This window comes from Cryptomeria japonica, chromosome 2, assembly GCF_030272615.1.
Source record: "Cryptomeria japonica chromosome 2, Sugi_1.0, whole genome shotgun sequence".
Classification (NCBI taxonomy): Eukaryota; Viridiplantae; Streptophyta; class Pinopsida; order Cupressales; family Cupressaceae; genus Cryptomeria; species Cryptomeria japonica.
The window spans coordinates 259,220,821-259,235,586 of NC_081406.1; positions in this window are offsets into that span (position 1 = coordinate 259,220,821).

The window sequence follows — 14,766 nt, forward strand, 5'->3', positions numbered from 1 at the left end:
GAGGGAAGTAGATTTAGAATTCATGTGTGTATCTTATGATGAAGCTGGATCCGATGCCACTATCAAATCCACATGTGAATTGACCAAAGGTTTGACAAAGTTGGTAGAAGGGAAAGCCAATGTGGAAAGGAAGGATAATTTATATAGAAAAGAGTATATTGAGCACAAATTTGAACTGTTTCCTGGAGGTTTTGTCAACCAAAATCAGATAAAGGACAAACAAGTATGGCTGGATGAGTTAGGAGCTAATCTGTCTCTAAGGATAAATGAAATAATCAATAAAGATGACACCTCACTGTTTGTTAAAACAATTGAGGAAATAGAAAAGATCAAATCACATTATGGTTTCTTGGAGTCAGAAGTGAGGAAAATAAGGAACTCTTGGAAAAAGCTATTAAAGTTGAAGAAAAAGATTATTGGCTACTCATGGCCTACCGATGATGTTTTTCAAGAGTGGTCCAAAAAATATGCAGTGCAGGAAGAAGATGCTTTGGAGTAGTTACAAGAGGTTGCAACCGATCAAAAGTGCAAGAGGCCAAAGATGCTGAAAAGGACTTGTAACCGTTTCTTGGGGAGTATTTTTAGTTTGTAACAAACTCTTTTTGAAAAGGGGTCTGAAGCTTGTATGCATTCATGATTATATAAATGGATACCAAGACTAATGAAAAGGGGGATTGCAAGAATTTGTAAGAAAACTCTGTAGAAATATATCTGGGATTTTCTAGTCTTATGGAGGATACTCCGAGTTTTGTAATACTTTTCAAAATTAATATCAATATACAAACTATGAACTTTCGAGCCTAGATTTTGTGTTGTCTTCTAGTTTACTTTCAATAGTTTATTAGTTTCAATTTTGAGTAATTTTAACATTGCAAGCACCAATGCGTTGTTAGTGTTCACCTCCCTTGCTCGACTTGTACATCCAATTCTTGAGCTCAACAAACTCACTAGTTACCAGCCATCTAAACAAGCCATCTGCTTAATGTGTACTAACAATAATGGTTATTAATGACCATCATATGATAAATAGCATACACTTGAGCCAACTAACTCACTAGTTTACTAACCAACTATCTAGTGAACTGCTTAATGTCTACTAAGAATAACGTTCATAAATGACCATCATAAGATAATTAACATACACTTGAGTCAGTTGATTCATTGGTTACATAACTTCTAGGTTTAGCTGATCCAATTCGTTACATAATAGTCTCATGTCTACTGACATTAACGGTTTACAAGGACCTTCATGGGATTCTGACATAACCTAACAAGCCAACTACTACAAATCCCCTATCTCTAACAAGCTTCAAATGTCATCATGGAATTAAACCTAATACAACATTGGTTCCCTTATTTAGCTAAATTAACACATCAGATTATGACTCAACAAAAAATACGGTTCTAATATATTTTTTTGTCTTTCTATATTCCCAAAAGTATGTATCTAATTGATGATAAGAATCCTTCTTCAGGTCTTGCAACCATGGAGACTGATATAATCTGATTATAACCGATGTGCATTGATTCCAAGATGAACCATATTTGGTTGAACTATGAGTTAAGAGTGGAAAACAAATAAACATAGAATACCTACAAAATATAGCAAGGTATTGTGACTATAAGATAGAAACCATCCTAAGAGCCTCCAATATATCAAAAGTTGAGAAAGTAGCAAGCTTACTGTACAAAGAGACTGATCACTATAAAGTTGTAGTCAAGTTCAAAGCATTGATTTGTGGGAACAAAGGGTTTCATATGGGATAGAGCAGTCTCATGAAATATCATGACAGTCATAATCATAATCTAAAGAGTAGTCAAATCTTCAAGATAGATTGGTGATAGTGCAGTCATTCTGTTGAGCATCAAATCTGAATTAAGTAAAATATCTTGATTTGAGAAATTAAATCATAGAACCCATCTCTCTTTGGAAGAAATCATTATTTTCATTGATAGCATAATAACCCATAAGTTATCGAACAAGTCTAAAAGCATTCTATCGAAGTATCTAAGATTTAAACAGTATCGTTGAGACCCAGTGATGTCTCATCGATATAAAAGGGGCATCGAAGAAAGCAAACATCGATGAACTTCAGAAAGGACTCATAGAAGACAGTAACTCCATCGATAAAAGATATTGAGGAAAGTGGAGATGGTTCACATCGACAAGAAAAGGTCTTCGAGGATATAACACTATCGGTGCAAAAAGACTCACTGAAAGGGACGGTCCCACAAACAAAAGGTATCGAAGAAAGAAGAGGTGGCCCCCACCGATGAGAAAAGGCTTTCGAAGAAACAATATCATCAATGCAAGATAAAGAAGATTCACCAAAAGAAGCATTCTTATCGAAAAAGTGATATCGATAAAATAGAAGAAAACTACATTGATGAATGATATCGATAAGGATATGAGTTTCAATGGGAGGACAAAAGAAGTCACCGAAGTCCAAAGTCTCTTCAACATGAAACCCGATGGACAACAAAATGATTTTGATGAGAATGAGTTTCAAGGAGACTAAAAGGCATGTCTCCGATACACATGGTTTCATCGATAGAAGCCATCTCTCTTTGGAAGAAATCATCATTTTCATTGATATAATAACCCATAAGTTATTGAACAAGTCTAAAAGCATTCTATTGAAGTATCTAAGATTCGAACAGTATCGATGAGACCCAATGATTTCTCATCGATATAAAAAGGGCATCGAAGAAAGCAAACACCGATGAACTTCAGAAAGAACTCATCGAAGACAGTAACTCCATCAATAAAAGATATCGAGGAAAGTGGAGATGGTTCTCATCGACAAGAAAAGGTCTTCGAGGATATAACACTATGGTGCAAAAAGACTCACCAAAAGGGATGGTCCCACCAACAAAAGGCATTGAAGAAAGTAGAGGTGGCCCCCACCGATGAGAAAAGGCTTTCGAAGAAATAATATCATCGATGCAAGATAAAGAAGATTCACCAAAAGAAGCATTCTCATCGAAAAAGTGATATTGATAAAACAGAAGAAAACTACATTGATGAATGATATCGATAAGGATATGAGTTTCGATGGGAGCACAAAAGAAGTCACCGAAGTCCAAAGTCTCTTTGACATGAAACCTGGTGGACAACAAAAAGATTTCGATGAGAATATGAGTTTCAAGGAGACTAAAAGGCATCTCTCTGATACCATGGTTTCATCGATACAACTTTATTGGTGGAAGATGACAAAGAGAGGATAAAAGGGGCTTCGGTGAGACAATAGACCCATTCATCGAAGGAGCATAGTGATATCAATGGAAAACTATAGGAAGTCACCGAAGCCCAGGGTTTCTTTGACATAAAAAGGGACCAATGGAATATAAAGAATCTGTAGCCCAAACAACAAAGAAAGGCACTGGTCATCTATAGAATACAATTCATCAGTTCACATTTCATTTTAAAGCAATAGGAGTAGTTGAGTAGGAAATATAGAGTAGACTAGAAATAGTGTATATACATAAATTTGAAGCACATAAATCGAATAATTTCTACAACAACAATCTTGAACTCATCTTCTATATCTCCATCCTGGGAATTTATGCAATTCTGAGATAGGAGGAAATCAGATCAAGATACTTAATCTGCTATAAAAAGTATTAGTCATTGAAAACAACTAGCGAGTAGGTATACCCTCCTAGGTCCTGCAGAGCCTAAAGTGAGAGAGTTAGTAACCAAGTAGGTTCACTCTATAAGTTGGCCAAGTCAATTGGAGGGTTTGATCATAGGAGTTGGCATTTCCTTAGAACCTATCCAATCTATTGATTTAAGACCCAACACATTCATTAATTGTTTTGGACATTTCAAGCTATGTTTTCCTAAAAGATGGTCAAGTATAGAACAACAACACTCAGAAAATACAGTCTAGAGAGATTACAGTCTACAGTAAAGCCAGTAGGCAGTCATACCTAGTACCAAATAAAATGACAGTAATCAAGTCTATTGAGTGAAAAAGAGCAAGGTATAAGTTTCTAAAAGGTCTTTTCAAACCTTAACAACAAATAACATGTTATTGTTGCAGCATTGTCAAAACTTGACAAGAACAACACCTTATTACCTCAAGAGGCATAGTAGTCATAGGGCAACTCATGTCAAATGTGTAACTCAATACAATAAATAATCTTAGTTTGTATCCCTATAGCATCATAATGCAATCCTTGACCAAGTATGCATACAAGAAACATCTAGTTCTATTAAGGCACAAGCATCAAAGTCAGAGGTTATGACAACTAGTCGAAAACATCAAGTACAAAAAGTTTAGTCTCAGTCATTGGAACACAATTTGCAACATGCATTAGGAGTTGTCCACCTTACAAATAGTGCAACATTAAAAAGGTATTATCAAAGCTACAACCACAATTCAAAGAGGAAGCTTACAAAGATACGACAAAGCTAGGTACAGTCATAAGTCAAGGCAAATACATAGTTGAAACTCAGTCCAAAATAGTGAAGAAGTGCAACAAATGACATGAGAAGTCTAAAGAAGTATTATAGAAATCATGAGTCAAGGATTAATGAATAGATTTTTTGCATCCATGATACAATCCTTAAAAGCATCCATGATACAATCTCAAACACACTTTTTACCATTCTCTTGGTGATTGTGCCCAATTGTGTATGTCTTGCTTATGTATGAAAATGGCATTTTGCAGCTTTCCACCGACCATGTATTTGAGATGTCTTTGATTTACATATGGCATGAGCTTAGTTGTAGAGTGAGACTAGGGAGTTGGACCATCTCAACCATGGTGCGCCTGCATGTGTATATAGTTTTGTGTATTCATTAAATATTTTCATTTAATTTTAATCAACTAAAGAGTAATATTCATGACTTACAAGTAATAAAAAAACTTACAAGGATGAGGCATATTCAATACAAACAAGTAATAAAAAAACTTACAAGGATGAGACATATTCATAACTTTTGCAGTCCCACCTTGGATATCAACACTAGAAGCAACTCATATTGTTCATGTACAAACAAGACAATATGGGAGTTCATTATACCCAGCAACTTGTGGTGTTGTTGTTCATGTTGGCTCTATTGGACCTTGCAATTAAGATTCAATATACATTATTCAATAAGATTAACTGTGCAACATAATAAAATATTGAAAAGTGCGTTACCTTGTTGAGCTTCGCTTGGTTTCGAGAATAGTTTAATATTCTCTACTTAATAGGGCCAACCATGTGAAGGTGGAAGCTCATTTGGTCCCTCCTCCCCCTAACATCACTCTAAATTCCCCATTAACATCTTATGACATTCATTCATTCATTCTTTCTAGCATTAATAAAATATAGCATTCATTCATTAATATCACATAACATTCATTAACACATAACATTGATTAACATTCATTAACACGAAACATTCATCAATATTAATTAACACATATCATCCATAACTGTTAATTAGCACATAATTACATTCACTAACACATAAAAATCAGTCATTATCAATAAGTTAGATTACAATCCTTTCTTTCTTTGTTTTTTCTTTGAAGCTATGAAAAGACTAAGTGGAACATCGGTTTCTTCATCATTTCCCCCCTCTGCAGATGTTCTGCCAACTGCTCATGATCTCAATGTATGCCTAGTCCTATACTGAGTACAAGGACGCTGAAGCGAAGGGGGGTCCTCTCTAATAACAAAGAAAATGGTTAAATTCAAAAAAAAAAAAAATTATTGTTACAAGTATTTCATTAATTTAGAGAACATAATTGTTGTCCTCTTTACCTGATGGGGCCACATCATTTTGTGTAGCCTCAACCTCAACATACTGAACACCCTCTAGATCATCTGGAGTTGAAATAGTAAAAGTTACATTAATGTTGAACACCAATAGCAATTATATTTGTTTAAAGCAATAACAGTGGTCCTCTTTACCTAAGTGGGGAACATCACATTCTTGATGTTGTGTACATAGATCATGCTCAACTTGCTCACCACCGACTACATGCTCTAAAATATTAACAAAAAAGGTTACATTAATTGCTACTCTAATTACAAATTAAGATGTTTAATTGTATTAATAGCTAAATAAATAAATTTGAATAGCAAATGAATACCTCCACTACTGGGATGCACATTCGGACCTTCATGTGCAAGTGGTGTTTCACAATTAGCAGGTTGCATTCCAATGACATGCACATTGTTATCATTGCTTGCTTATTTAAAACAAATATAGTCACTTTATGTTGGAACTCAACATCAATTAGATTATTGGTAAAGTATTCAATTTGAAACAACTTCCATTTAGCATATTTACCTGTGTGACGGATGCACTCGAATGTTGTGTATGCCCACTCAATTCTCGTAGCTGATTAGCCATAGCTGAATAGCCTTGCTGGTAGCCAATTATCTTGTCATCTTCTGTGGGCCCTCTATTGAATTCAGAGCGCTGCATTTTTGCTTGGTACCGTGAATTTTGCTTGCATTGTTTGATAAAAAAAAAACATTTGCAATTTATTAATATTTTGATGCAATATTTCGTTTACATGAGATACTTACAATTCGTGCAACAAGTTTCATGTAACCACCAGAGCCGAGTTTGTGTTGCCTGTGCTTTTCTTGCCTTGCCTTGGTTTCCTTTGACGTGTCACTCAGTCTATAAAAAGTTTGAAATATGTTAGATTATATAAATATAAAGAGTAATTAATTAGTACATAATTACATTCTTAATAGTATCTCATACCTTCTTTTGGCGTCTACTGGTGTATTTCCTTTTTTCCTTTCAATTCTCTCCTTGGCATCCAAAATCAGGTCCTTCCACTCCCTCTTTGGAATCATGGGGGTTGCTCATACTTTAGGTTCCTCTCCAAATGGATCTTGTATTGGTCCCTCACATACTTTAGATATGTGCCAGCTTTTTCAAGGAGCTTGGTTTTGTCAAAGGTGTCATTTCCAAACCACTCAACCATTTGGTTTGTCAATTCATCTTTTAACTGTTTTTCTTGGTCATTCCACCTTTTAAAGCAAAAACAAACCTGTTAGATTTAGAAATGAACTGAAGCTACATTTATTACACTTCAAGAAATGGATCAAAGGAAAAGTATTCTAGCAATGATATGAAATCAAAAGTGGATTAGGGTTAGTTCACATATGATGTACCACCTTTTACATATGGTGGGCCCAAATATCTGCAATGCAGTGTCACTAAGATGTTTATAGAAAATATTATTGCTTGCAAAAAATTCATGGGATCATTAGTCCAAAACGAGTGATCATAAAATAATTTACAATTAGGGTATATATAATAATAATTTTAAAGTACCTGGAACCTTTTGTATCTTTAAGGGAAGCATTTCTTCATCGCTCACCACCAATGTGGCTTGCAACGTTCCCGTACTAGCAATATGAGAAGATCCAGGAAATGATGGTATGTTATCAGTAGTAGTCGCCTCTGACACATCCTCATGTGCATCTTCTCCTGCAAAAAATGAATCCACTATGAAATGGCGTAAGAATTCAAGAAATAATGGTTGAAGGAAAATAAACACATGATAGAATATAGAGCAAAAGAGGGATCTACCAATGGTGGGCAGGCCAATATGACGTGCAATAGAGGATGTTTGCATGCTACATGTTGCCGACATTACAATTGGCAATACAGGTGAGGGTAACCTTTGATGAGGCGGCATCGACATTTGCACAATAACATTGACAACACCTAAAGAATAATAAATTAAATATATCAACCATTAAATATATGAAAAGTGCAAGAATTGTAAACAAGGATGAACCTTTATTTTGAAAATTGACAGTATCAAGTATGATGTGTTTTGGGTACTCAGAGTGATAAGCCAAGCAAATGATAATACAAGAAAATCGTCATCACCTGAAGATCCTGCAACACCCTGATCGTGGGAACGACTTTCATGAGGGCGGATAAATTTCTGTAAAAACAATATGTACATATTTTAGTTAATGACATAAAAGAGAATAAAATATAAACCATCATTGAACTTTTATTATAATTAAAGCTTTCATTACTGCTTACTTGCAAGTTTTCTACTGTCTGAAACAATAATTCCACCCTTTGTTGTATCTCATCAGTGGTAGGATGCACGATTGCCAAAGAAACAATCTCTTTTCTAATTTTTATAAGAGGCATTTTAAAGAATTTCACAAGGTCTGTGGGATCTTTAGGGTCATCATTGCTTAACCCTAATGATTCCACATCCCTAGAAAGGTGTCCAGGTACTGCAACTCCCTTTCCCTTTCCTCAAACATTCATCTGTGTCAAGAATATCATTAACAAATACAAAATTAGTATATATCGCTAAAAAAAAGAACATAATAATGTAATAGTTTTCTTCTACCTAATTTGTACAATTACAATGAGGTTTACCTACTATGTAGAAGTGTCACAAGGTATATCTCTGTCTGCGATATGTGATGGATCCATGTTGGCCCGTGACAAAGAAAAAATATAAAAACGTTAGCGGAATTACATCGTACACAACATGAACAACATGAACTTTGTAGACAAAAAGAGTATTAAATAATAAAAAGATGTTGTCATCAAAATCATTGTAAATTTTTTAATTCCTTACCTTTAATTTATGTAGACTATGCAGGATCCTCAACTAAATGGTCACATAAATAGTCACATAGCTAATAAACAATCCAATTTCCATAAATAAACACAGTTTAAAAATTGTCACATAAATAGTCACACTCCCTATCTCCATCTCCATATTAAAAGGTGCATCATAAATTAATTATGTAATGGCATTAGAATTCAAAATAGAATGAATTAATTATGTTAAAAAAATTCTATCAAGAAGTCAATATTAAATAGATAATATACTAATCGCATACATCATACATTTCATTCTTCATCATCATGAACATCAAGGTCATCATCGCCATCATCATCATCATCATCATCATCATCAGTAGGTCCCGGAGACAATTGAGAGGGGGGGGTGAATCAGTTGTCTAATAAATTCAACCCAAAAACTTATTAACCAACTTAATGCTTAATATCGGTAAATTAGTTAAGTATGCCGGTGGACAATGTTAACAGAAAATTGCTGTACCGGTAAGAATTAATGCATGAAACATAAGCACAAAGTCATCCACAACACATGACACTAATATTTGTACGTGGAAACCCTGTAAGGGGAAAAACCATGGTGGGAAACCTTACCCACAATCAGATGATACTACTGCAGATAGTAAGTGTACAAGAGGGGTCTGCACATGCAGAAAGGCCAACAGCCTAGAGCTCACTGCTTAATCACAAATGGGAGTCACACTGACTACAGTTAGATGGTTAAATCCAATGAGAATGTACTGCACAAAATAGCATCTTCATATGCTAGATTCAGTACCAGTGTAATGCTGATATGCTTCTACAAAAACCTAACTTCACCTTCAAATGATGTCTTCGTGTATATCCCTGATTGATCTTGCATATACCTTTCCTTAGATCTTTTTTGCATTCCACACTTGATCTTACAAATAAGATCTTACATTTATACCATACCCTAAGACCAATTTTAGTAGGTCGGCTCTACAAGATATTACAATAAAAACATTTTACAAACAATACAATATCCGATGCAATAACTGATTGAACATGTTGGCTTAATGCATTTACAACAATAATAAATCATCTCCATAGCGTGCCATGCTGATCTGGAAAAGATAAACCTGCCGGTGTAACCCTAGATAACCTGGACCTATTTGTCGGTAAAAGAAAATATGCAAATGAGAATATACCAATGATTATTACTTCAAATTAAAGTGTCCACATGATGTCTTCGACATTACCAAGTGTCTTCCATGTCAATGCAAGTACCGGTGAACATTATATCCTACCGGTTAACCATATATCGGTAACTGTTTGCACAGTTTACTGTTTGCCAGTGAATGTTGGTGGATCTCCAAAGTAGGTGTATTTAGCAGGTGTTGACATTAATGACAAAACCATACCAAAATACCAACAATCTCCCCCTTTGGCATTGATGGCAACACAAGATGGAAAAACCATCAAAGTGCCAAAACAGAAATGCCAAGTACAAAAACCAATTCTCCCCCTGGGAGTAATATGTGTTTATACCAATCTCTCCTCAAAAAGATAATGCATTTTTCATACATCTCTCCCTAATGTTTTTCCATATATCTCTCCCCCTTTGACATCAAATGTCAAAGTCACAAAAGGTCAAGTTCATACAAAATACCAACCAAGTCAATATACCAACTACTCCCCCTAGGAGGTAGCTTCCTCCTCAAATACCGAAATAAAAGATTTGTCCATTTATTTCTACCGGTTGATGACAATCATCAACTATCTAAGTCTCTACCGGTGGAGGTAAGACTCCGAGCTGATTTCTGAGATACTCAAAAGTTTCCTTAGGCAAAGGTTTTGTTAAAATATCTGCAAGCTGTTCTTTAGTATTCACATAAACCAGTTTTATCTCTTTTTCTTCAACTTTTTCCCTTAGAAAATTCAGTTTGATAGAAACATGTTTTGTTTTAGAATGTAATATAGGATTCTTAGATATATCAATTGTTGCAGTGTTATCACAATATATAGTAATAGGTTCCTTGCATTTTACCTTTATGTCTTTCAAAATTTGCTTAAGCCAAAGTACCTGTGTACGGTTTGTTGCTGCTGCAACATATTCTGATTCTGCTGTTGATAAAGATGTACAACTCTGTTTCTTACTTAACCAAAAAACTAATCTCTTTCCAAGAAAGAATGCTCCTCCAGTGGTGCTTTTTCTATCATCCACATCTCCTGCCCAATTTGCATCTGTGTATGCATATAGATCAAAATTTTCATCTTTAGAATACCATAATCCAAGATTTGTTGTGCCTTGTAAGTACCGAAAAATCCTTTTTACTATTGATTCATGATTTTCCCTAGGATTACTCTGAAATCTAGAAACTATATATATTGCATTCATAATATCAGGTCTGGTTTGTGTCAAATACAGTAATCCTCCTATTATAGATTTGTGTCTAGTTGGATTAATAGGTGTAGATTCATCCCTTTGAGATAATTTGTCATTTGTAGTCATAGGTGCGCTTACTAGTTTAGAGTTCTCCATCCCAAATTTCCTAAGTAGTTCTTTCAAGTACTTAGATTGACTTAAAAATATGTCTTTATCAGTCTGTAAAATACTTGCATAATCAAGATGTCATCATTAGTTACTTTGTAGTATAAATTGCTATCTGCATTTCCTTTAGTAAAACCAATCTTTAAAAGATACTTATCCAGTCTTGCATAACAAGCTCTTGGAGCTTGTTTTAATCCATACAGAGCTTTTCTTAATCTGTGAACCATATCATTGTCATCTGTCAAGGAAAATCCATTAGGTTGTTCAATATAGACTTCCTCTTCAAGATCTCCATTCAAGAATGCACATTTAATATCCATTTGATAAACTTTGTAATCCTTGTGAGTTGTAAAGGCCAAGAATAATCTAACTGCCTTAATTCTGGCTACCGGTGCAAAGGTTTCATTGTAATCAACTCCTTCTTTCTGAGAATATCCCTTACACACTAGTCTTGCTTTATTTCTGACAACCTTAACATCTTCATTGAGTTTGTTTCTAAATACCCATTTGGTTCCAATTACATTTTTATTTTCAGGCTGGGGAACTAATGTCCAAGTATTATTTTTCTCAATTTGTCCTAATTCTTCTTCCATAGCTTTAATCCAAAATTTATCTTCACATGCCTCATTGATAGATAATGGTTCAATTTGAGAAATAAGACATACCTCTTCATTCACCAATCTTCCTCTTGCCATGACTCCTTTAAGTTTCCTTCCAATTATCCGATCTTCAGAATGATTCAGTCTTACATACTGGGGTGTCTTAGTCTATTGTTGTTCTTCAATTACTGTGGAATCCTCTGATGATACCAGAGTAACTAGATCATCATTCTGTATCGGTGGATTTACTGTTGGTTCATTTTTCATAATTTCTGTTACCAGTTCAGAGTCTATATACCTTGAAGTTCCTCTGAATTGTTCATCAATCTTTACATTTGTACTTTCAACAATTTTCTGTAATCTTTTATTAAAACATCTATAAGCTTTACTCTTAGATGAATAACCAAGAAATATTCCTTCATCACTTCTAGGATCAAACTTGCCAATATACTCATCTCTTCTAATATAACATTTACTTCCAAAAATTCTAAAATACTTAAGAGTAGGAGTATTACCAAACCCTAGTTCATGAGGGGTCATAGTGGTTTCACCTTTGATGTGAACTTTGTTGAATGTATAGACAGCAGTGCTTACTGCCTCTCTCCAGTACACATGTGGTAGATTTGCTTTAGATAACATACTTCTTGCTGCATCCAAAATAGTTATGTTTTTCCTTTCAACAACTCCATTCTATTGTGGTGTCTGAGGTGCTGATAACTGTCTTTTGATTCCATTTACTTCACAGAATATATTAAAATCTCTAGATGTGAATTCTCCTCCTTGATCTGATCTTAAACATTTAATTTTCTTACCGATTTCATTTTCAACCATTGCTTTGAATAGCTTGAACTTCCCAAGTGCTTCTAATTTTTCTTTGAGAAAAGTAACCCAACACATTCTAGAATAATCATCAATAATTAGCATGAAATATCTATCAACTTGTAAGCTTTTAGTTCTAGCTGGACCACATAAATCAGTGTGAATTAAATCAAGAGCATTATTGGATTTTTCTGGAATACTTTTGAAACTAGCTCTAACTTGTTTCCAAACTGACATTCCTTGCAAATTGTATTATGAGGTTTCACAATTTTAGGTGATCTCTAACTGCCTTAGAAGTACTGATTTTTATCATGCAATCAAAATTTACATGACATAGTCTTTTATGCCATAACCAACTTTCATCTATATGTGCAATTAAGCATGCCTTTTCACTATTATTCAAATGAAAGATATTACCTCTAGTCTGATTACCGATTACAATTTCCAAACCAGTTCTATTCATGATTTTGCATTTTCCATTTTTAAATTGTAACTAAAAACCTTTCTCAACTAATTGACCAACACTTAAAATATTGTGTTTTAATCCTTCAACATAGTAGACATTGTTAGTGTTATGTTTACCATCAAGAGATATTGAACAGGCTTTGTCATCTCCGAATCTTACTAAACCTCCATTGTATTCTTGAAAGTTCAAGAATTTACCTTTGTCTCCAGTCATGTGATGTGAGCATCCTCAGTCAATAATCCATTCATCCTTGGATTCAACTTTAGCTGCTAGGGCTTGTTCTACCGGTTGAGAAATAGGTACTGGTTGATCTTCTGTTATAGCAACAAAGACCCATCCATTGTCTGCTGGATCCTCATCAGAATCATCAGTCACACCTTCATCATCAATGTAACAAGATTTATCTTTGTTTTTCTTAAATCTATATCTCTGATATTCAAGATTATGTTTGTGTGTCCTTCTAGCTTCTTCTCTTAGTCTAGCATGTCTATCAGGGCATCTTGAAGCCATATGACCAATCTTATTGTAGTTGAAACATTTAAAGGGTGCTTTACCTTCATACTTACTTCCAATTGGACCTTTTGGCATTTTTCTTGCAAATAGTGCTTCAAGTTCTTCAAGCTCTTCATTCTCCTTCCTAGTTTCTTCAAGTTCTCTTGCATAAAAGGCTCTCCAGTCTGATTTGTCGAAGGATGGAGTAGATGATGTTGATGCTTTGAAGGCCAAATCAGTTTTTATAGTAGCAACAGGACCAAATTCTTCAATTTCAAAAGCTGAAAGTTTTCCAATCAATGTATCCCTAGTTACTAATGTATTAGGCATTGTTCTCAACTCATTTATAGCAGTAACATTCATTTTGTATGCCGGTGGTAAACCTCTTAAGATTTTTGAAACAATCTCATCTTCACTCAAGGTTCCTCCACAACATTTGATACCCAAAACAATTTCATTTACTCTTTCCATAAAAGCAGAAATCCTTTCATCTTCTTCCATTTTCAGATGTTCATACCTAACTCGGAAGTTTTCAAGTTTTGCAATTTTGACTATGGAATCCCCTTCATTTAGTGTTTCCAAATGATCCCAAATAGATTTTGCAGTGGATCTATCTAATAATCCCATGATTTGTTGATCTAATAATGTGCTCAAAAGTGCTTCTCTTGCTTTGCAATCATTTTCTTCATCTTTGGCTAAAGTAATGGGAGCAGTCTGACCAGCTACAGTAGCAATATAACCATTCTTAGTAACTTCCCAGATGTCTTTACCAATGCAATTCAGATGTGTCTCCATTCTGATTTTCCATATCCCATAGTTGGTTCCATCAAGTTTAGGACTATCCTTTCTGAAATAATTAGTAGACATTGGATCTCCTCAAGTTGTTAAACTTCTGCAAAAAGAGGACTAGGCTCTGATACCAATTGTAGGTCCCGGAGACAATTGAGAGGGGGGGATGAATCAGTTGTCTAATAAATTCAAACCAAAAACTTATTAACCAACTTAATGCTTAATACCGGTAAATTAGTTAAGTATGCCGGTGGACAATGTTAACAGAAAATTGTTGTGCCGGTAAGAATTAATGCATGACACATAAGCACAAAGTCATCCACAACACATGACACCAATATTTGTATGTGGAAACCCTGTAAGGGGAAAAACCATGGTGGGAAACCTCACCCACAATCAGATGATACTACTGCAGATAGTAAGTGTACAAGAGGGGTCTGCACATGCAGAAAGGCCAATAGCCTAGAGCTCACTGCTCAATCACAAATGGGAGTCACACTGACT